The following is a 9043-nucleotide window of genomic DNA, read 5'->3' on the forward strand; positions in this document are numbered from 1 at the left end:
CGGGTATGCTGAAACACTGAAAAATCATAACTTCCTCATATGAAGTCAGATTTGGATGTTCTCTATATGTATGCTCTCAGTTTAATGATTACTATGACTTTCGTTTAGATTACTTATGCTAATAAGCAATCTATCAAAAATTCAATTTTTACAATACGAATAGTCGTGTCGGTTTAATCACAAAGCTTTGAAGAAGCATAACTTCTTCATACGAAGTGGGATTTCAGAGGTCTTTATATGCACAGAATCCTTGTTACACCTACTACAACTTTGGATAGGATTATTTTTCATAAATAACCTTCTTTCAAAATGTTGTTTTATCGCTTATCGGTAAATTTCCTAAAAGTGTTATAATATGTAGTTAGCAATGCACAAGACTAACGATCTCATTATTAGAGGGTTCAAATTATAATAATTATCACTTATTATATCTTAATTGTCTAGCATGAAGTTGCGGAGTTACAATTATCCCCCCATTAGGAAGATTACATCCTGGAATCATCAGCAAAACATGGCTTGTATAATGATTCCGCACGTCGTCTTTCCATCTTAGGTAATACCCGTAACTCCTATGTTTTTTTTCAAATGAGTATTAAACTCTTGGACTTCTTAACTACTGGCGGTGCTTAACCTTGCATTTGTTCTTCATTCTATTTTGGACCTTCATTCCTAACTTTCAAGTTACAAACTTGATCTTTATTGGAGACTCATGCTCCTTCTCAAACAGACTCAACCAATGATAAGGTCTTTACTTTGGCTATCGTAATAGATCGAATGGTCACGCTCTAATGACCTTCCATCGAATGATGCATTGGATAGACGCCAGTCTCTTTGAGTCAGGCTCTATCGTGGAAGAAAACTTCCTTCATGTTCTAATGTGCTACAACCACATCACTTTAGGTAGCATTCCTAGCCACTAGTTGTTTAGCCTTAATGATGGTTGTGATACTTTTGTCGATTGCTTCAATTGTCTTTTCCTTAAATCTTTTAACTAAATTCGGACACTACATCAATCATGGTTCTCTGAACCGATAACTCTCTTTGCAAATTTCTCTTAATCGGACTCAATTTGCTATGACCATTAAGGTCGGAAGGATGTTCATATCCGTAGTCATCACCGAAACAAAGCTAATGATGGAAAGGAACAAAACAACTCAATTACTAGTGTCTTAGTAACCTTGTGGCTTTTCTCGATCCAACTGTGAGTCTCGTGATTCGAGTAGTATAGGCTTCTACTACCTTTCAAACCTACTCATACTTGTCCTAAGAATTGTCTCGCACTCCTTAAGTCACTATCACAAAAAAATCACATAGCAACTTAACACGTTGGATTGTACAACATAACTATGGATTTTTATAACTTCTGAAAATGATTACAATCATATTCAACGTAACGTACCAATTTTCAAGTTCAATTTTTCATTTTTATTTATGAGAATATATCAAAGTTGTAATTACATTATGAAGAAACATATTACGAATGCGCGTATGTATGGTCGAACCTTACCCTTTTCACAATGCACCTGAAAAACATTTATAACAGCTGGGTAAGCGCAAGGCTTAATGAGTTCCCCAAGATACCATATAACATTATATATATATATATATATATATATATATATATATATATATATATATATATATATATATATACACATACATAAAAATAGGCCCTGCCCAAACTAACTAATGGGACCCACCCAACATTCAAGACCATACATAGAGACTATATCTTAAATTCTATTGATACAGACACAAAGAGGCTTTATTACCAGCTCTACTCTACTAACTTCTATAACCTAACATACATGAATATATATATATATATATATATATATATATATATATATATATATATATATAAAATAACATATGGTATAGTGAGATAACTCACCTGAATGTCAACAGCTTTCTGGGTTATACCACTGGTGGTCAATGCGCCTAAGAAGTTTTAGCCTATAATAGTTGAACCTGTTACTTCTATGAAGATTTGGTACTGAAACTAGATCTTTCACAATTCCCAATGAATACCGAGAGTTGTATCAAATAAGGATCAACCAGACCGGACTGTTCGGAGGCACGACCATTTCAACATATAGCCTTTCTGAACTCCAACAACCAAGCCCACGTGACCATTCTAGACACCTCTCCTGTAAGTAGATCAATTAGTATTATAATTGGAATTGCTACTAAATCTTATTTATAGGTTCATAATGACATCTGATGACAATAAATATAAGTTACACTGAAAGCAAAAGAGTGTAGCTTAACTTACAGAGGTTTTAGCGAAAATCGGGACAAATGCTTGGACAAAATCCTGAACCAAACACTTCCTTTTTGTTGGCCTCTTAGGTATTCCAGACCCTGCTAAAACATTCTAAAACTATGGAATATTCGGACCTCAAAGGACAAGAGAGATTGTAGCGAGAGATATGGGATTTTGAGGTGAGAATGAAGGATATATATATATATATATATATATATATATATATATATATATATATGGGATTTTGAGGTGAGAATGAAGGATATATATATATATATATATATATATATATATATATATGGTCGAAGGAGGTGCGCCGCGCACTCGGTCGTTGTTGGTTCCTCCCTTCTTTCGCCATGGAGAACTTGACAAAAAGCTCTTCCCTCCTCAAAGTCTTCAGGACCTACCATAAGTTCTCCTCATGCTTTTTCTTGGTCTTAGAATAGAACAAGATATAGTCAATAAATATAATCACAGATCATTTCAACATCGACATGCACACCTGGGTCATGAGATCCAAGAACGTTGTCAGTACGTTAGATAGCCCGAATTGCATCACCACAAAATTGTAATGACTATAACGAGTCCCAAAGGTCGTGTTCTGCATATCCTTATCCTTGACCCTCATATGGTGATAAAACATCCTCAAATCAATCTTGGAGAACCAAGACGCACCTTGAAGCCAGTCAACCAAGTCGTTAATCCTCCAAAGTGGGTAATGGTTCTTAACCGTCAACTTGTCCAACTCCCTATAATCAATAAACATCATGTGTGAAAAATTATTCTTCTTCAAAATTAGAATTGGTTCTCCCCACGGTTAAATGTTCAACATGATGAATCCCTTGTCTAACAACTTTTGCAGCTGTGTAGACAACTATTACATCTTTTGTGGTGTTAGGCGATACGATGCCTTGGCTATCGGAGCCGCACCCAGAACCAAATCAATTCGGAACTCTACGTGCCTCTTAGGAAGCAACCTTAGTAAATCCTCTAGAAATACATCTGGGAAATCTCGAACGATAGGGACATCATCCACAGTCTTCCTCTCTATAACCCGCGTATCCTTAACATAAGCCAAAAATCCAGAGAATCCCCGCTGCATATATCTTCTAGTGCTCGCAACTAAGATAATTGTTTGTCCTCAATGAGTGTTGTCACCATGAATAACCATTTCTTACCTAATTAGGGTTTGAACACCTACTCATGCTCACAATCAATCATATGCCCATTTTGGCTCTGCCAATCCATGCCAATAATAATCTTTGTCACTCACAGAGGACTAGGAACTAGATTTATCGGATACTTCTCATGTAAAAACTCGAGAATGCAACCCTGATGAACACTCAAAGCACTCACAGTACAGTCATCACTAATCTCTACCTCCAACGTGTAATCCAAAGCTCCCGGAGCATCACCAAACTTCTTGCTAAGCGCAATAGACACAAAAGATCAAGTAGCACCCAAATCAAAAAGAACATGAGCTCATACCATGGATTAAAAACATCCATATTCATGATCAGATAAAACATAAGCGTAAATAAGGAAAGCATGGTAAGATATGATTACGATACATACCGGTAACAATGTCTGGAGCAACTCGGGCCTCCTCGTCCGTCAACTGAAAATATCTGCTCTTCACCATGTGAGCCTCTGTCTTGACCGATCGGTCATCAGTAATCCTCAATATAGTTCGATCGAGTAGCCTGGTTGCACCTCCTAATAATCTCAGGCAATCGACCTTCTTATGGACCTTCTGATTGCAATGGAAACATGTGAGCGCTTCCCGAGCTCAATCCCTGCTATAATGACCCATCTGGCAACAATTAAAGCACCCCCTCCCTTCACACGATAGCTACCCTCATGCGACCTCCCACAATTGGGAAAATGGCCCCAACCCTGATGGTATCTCAATCGTGAATCAAAATTCTTGGGCCTTTTCGCTAGACCTGTAACTGTTTGAACTTGCACTGGCTTATGCTTAGTATGAGGCTCCAACTCAATCTCCTACTCTTGGGATCTGTCAATCATATCCTCTAAGTTCCTACAACTCGAAATGCTAACAAACTCTCGAATCTCATATCTCAGAATGTTGTGATATCTTGTCTTCTACATCTCCTCATCCGCAACATATTGCGGAACCAACAAATCCCTATCCCTAAACATGGCAGTGATCTCTGCCACAGGCTTCGTTGTATGGCGAAGGTCCTGGAACTCCCTTTCCGACTGTTACACGTCAACAACAGGTGCAAACGAAATCAGGTTGGGTCATAGCCTTAGCTGTCTCCGCTCCAAGTCATGACCAACCCCCTCCAATCAATCACGAGCCTTGTCCCTCAGAAGGCAAGCATCAAATATCATTCTTGACCCCCCTCAAGAAAAAAGATGTTCTGGTGAGCGTTCTCCATGTATGCAATCTATCGTCTACTAGAAATAGGGTCCTTCTTCCCGAAGAACTCTGGGGCTCCACAAGCCTTGAACACCCGGAAGGTGAGATTTCATCCCCCAAATTGACAAGTTGCAATTTCTGCATGGAAGGCCCCCAAGCGCTCATCTAACAACTCCATAATCTCCTCCTTGATGGTACCAAACATCACATGAGTCGCATCCAAGATACCGCGAGTGATCTCTGACATAATAAACTCGTGTATCCTCTCATCAATTGGATCAACATCAGCGCCTAAACCAGAACCAGAGCCAAAACCTCGGGTAATCACCACCATACTAAAAGGCTACAATGTAAAAGATTAGAAAATACCTAGAAAATTCCTCACACCACAAGCTCCTTAGAATCTTTGTGACTCTCATTGATTCTAGTACAAATCTTATGCTTCAAGTAGTACGGGCCAAACACTACATTCAACTCTTATCCATACTTTACTCAATAATCATCCCAAATCTTCTAAGTTACTTCACTAGGGAGACTCTCATGAACCCTATGCTAAACATCATACATATCTTATTACAACACTCCCTTGGATCTCCTAGGAATCCTCATCTCACTTGCTTCTTCATTATTAGGAACGTCTATCAACACCGTTGGTTGCCTTATGCATCAAAATTATACACAATATGGATCAAATAGACTGTTGAATAAATGATTTTATCCTTAGCTCACAATTAAACAAGGAACACGAAATAAGACTAAATCAATCATTCTAAGGCTATATAATCCAAACCGTGTACACTCTAAAACATACACTTAGGAATTAACATTGTCAATCTAGACTCAAAGTAGCACATAACATTCATTTTCCCTAGGCTATATGGCATCACAGATATCAACCAATTATATCATGCAGTTTCTGAAGGAATCCTTAGCCATATTTTAGCATGAAACGCACATAATAGCATACTAAAGCATAATACTCATGTATGGGTATTTTGGGAATCACTTACTTGAGCTCGGATGATTGTACACGTCAATGGTATTTTTATAAAATTTTGTTTTTCTTACAAAAGATTTATCAATTCCTTAGTTTGAGTTCAGACATACCTGAGAGTGTGCCTGAATCCTTCAAACCTAGGCTCTGATACCAACTTATAACATCCCAAAAATACTAGTAAAAAATTCATTTTCAAAACACCCAAACCATTTTTTTCAAAACCAACCAAAGTATAGTTATTCTCAACATCAGAGTGACTCAAATAAACAGTGCAGGATATCAAGGGGATGTTGTGCGATCATGTCAGGCCCTTCCTTTCGGAACCAGAAGTACCTAAAACATTTAAACCATAAAACCATACATGCAAAGCCTAGTGAGTTTCCCAAAATACAATACAAGAAAAAGTCTAAATAACTACGGAAATTTGCTATGGAAGTAGAATCCATAGCTATTCTACTACAGAATATGCTACAGAAAGACTAGTCGTCGTTATTTTGCTACAAATTTTGATACGAAATTGCATTTTGTAGCTAATATTTGAATAGCTACAAAATTCTACTACAAAACCAAAGTCCGTAGATAGCTTGCAATGGAATTTTTTACGGAATCATGATTCATAGTTATTTTGCTACAGAAGTTACATTGAATCAAAGTCCATCATTGTTTTGCTACAAAATTTGGTACGAAACAAAATCGGTAGTTATTTTGCTACATATTTTGCTACAGAAATGAAGTCTATAGCTATCTTGCTACGACATTTGCTACAAAATCAAAATCTGTAGCAAAGTTTTCTACGGAATTTACTATAGATCAAAGTTTGTAGCTATTTTACTACAAAATTTATTACAGAATCGAAATCCGTAGCTAATTTGCTAAATAATTTCCTACAAAATCCTATTTTACTACCTAATTACTATGGAATCAAAGTCTGTAGCTATCGTGTTACAATATTTGATACGTATGCAAAGTCTTTAGCTATTTTCATTGAAGACTAAACTATTAGAGACTAGTTATCTAGTCCGGATACCATGTATTTGGGATTGAAAAAACTTTAGTCAAGTGAAAATAAATGCTAACAGTCATTTGTAACGAAAATAAGTTCAAAAAACTTAATTTACAAAACGATTAAATTTCACAAGTTTGGAAGGCGGAAAAGTCTAATTTTAAAGCTAAAACAATTACTAAATGGAATATTCAAAACTATCGGTACAAAATAAATAAATAAATAAATAAAAATAATCAATGATGCATACCTAGTTTTGAGCGTAAGATAAGTTGGTATAACTAACAATTTAATGTACATAATCAATGTTTAAATTTAAATCCTCAAATATATGGCTACCTTCCATGATTTATTCCCACCTTCCATGTATTCCCCCGGTAAATCCTCTACCCACGAACCCCCAACCTCTCCATATATATATATATTTTTTTGAACTGACAAATATTATTAAAAAAAGGACCAACACCTAGCAAGTTACTAGACGGGGCCAGGAGAACAACAGATTACAATAGCAGATACAGCAAAGATCAATGATCTCAAATACAACTTAGAGGACATGCAGACCATTCTACCCATTTGAGATTACAGTTTGTTCTCCTATGTTTTAGCCAAGTATACACCATTGATTTCACTCCATCTATAATCCTAGAGGGGGAAGTACGTATGTTTTTAAACATCCATTTGCATCTCGATTTCCATATCAGCCATATAGTGCCAAAACATACGCTCATGAAGTTATTTCTCCTCTTCACACATGCTCCCCAACTATTTAAAAAACTTATGAGTTCTCCAATATCATAGAGTTGCGGTTGAGGAATCGCACACCATTTAAACACCAACTCCCAGACTGCAGTCGCCATAGGACAACCTCTCCATATATCTTCAACCATTTCCATTTACCCATCTCTCCCTTTTTCCCCAAACAGGAAAACATACACACAAACGCATTCCTCTGACATTTTGCTTGAATTTGTTTTTTTTTTTTCTAATTTATTCGTAAATTAGTTTTGATGTTTTCTTAATTTATTTCAGTCAAGGTGTTCAAGTCTTTGAGCATTCGTAAGGAGTAAGGCGGCTACTTTTAAGAACATTAAAATCTGATAGGTAATTTAATTTTACATTTTTTGCTATGATCAAGGTTCTTTGTGATGTATGTATTTTTTGTAGTAGATAACTTCATTGTCTTGTACCTCAAACAATTTAATTATTTAATCTTTAAATGATGTTTCTACGCTTATACACATATGGATCAATATATATATTTTTTGTTAGGGTAGCAATTCGAGGCATTGGCGAATGCATTAATTAAATTTGTGAGTTTGCTTTTTCATAATTGACCTAATTTTACTTTAATTTTTATTTTGGTTTGTTCCAGCTTCATTCTTCCAAAGTTACTATGCTCAGGAGATCTGTTAAGCAGATTATCAAGAAGTCTCAAACGCAACATCCCAACCGAAGACAAAATCAAGTAGTCATGGCTAGTTGCGTAGTTTTCTTTGTAGCCATTGAACAATTTTTTTTTTCCATTTTGTTAGTATGGTTTATTGGCATGAAACAATTTCGAGAAAATAAAATATGTTTGGATGACGTAATTCTTTTTTAGAATTTATGTAACATTTATTATTCTTTATTGCATTTCCATATTGTTGATTTTATTAAGCAAACAGCTCCATAAAATAATTTGTAGTTAATTTTGTATGTATTTTCCAAATAAATTTATCTTCGCCACCAATTTTTTGCTAGGAAATTATTCTTTAGTTAAATTACTATGAATTTTGTTATGGAATCTATTTTGTCATTTTTTTGCTATGGAATATTTATCATGAAACCGGCAATACAACATTTGCTACGAAAATAGTTTGTAGTCATTTTGCTATATACGAAAATAGTTTGTAATCATTTTGCTATACAATATATGCTACATAATTAGTCCGTAGTTATTTTGCTACAGAATATTAGTGAATTTGTTACGGGTTAGTTTGTAGTTAATTTGCTATGGACTATCTACGACATAATTTTTGTAGCTAATTTGTTACGAATTTGCTATGGATTTAGCTTGTAGCTAATTTTTTATGGAATAATTTGTAGCAAATTCCATAGGAAACGTGCTACGGATTCCGTAACGACCCTCTAGTAACGAAGAATTTTGCTATAGGATGGTTTTGTAGCAAATTCTGTCACTATTTATGTTTAGCTACGGGATATCATGTTTTAGCTACATAATTTTTCCGTAACTATTTTAACGTTTTCTTGTAGTGATACCACATACCAAACATAACAACGACCCTTATCCACATAACAGGCCCCGCCCAACATAATGGTCCCCACCCAAAATACATGCAAGAGTCACAAAACTGCTAGCATCCTTCATAGTATAGTGAGAAGACTTAC

The sequence above is a fragment of the Lactuca serriola genome, chromosome 3 (genome assembly GCF_051521515.1).
Source record: "Lactuca serriola cultivar US96UC23 chromosome 3, Lser_US96UC23_V15, whole genome shotgun sequence".
In the NCBI taxonomy this organism is placed as follows: domain Eukaryota; kingdom Viridiplantae; phylum Streptophyta; class Magnoliopsida; order Asterales; family Asteraceae; genus Lactuca; species Lactuca serriola.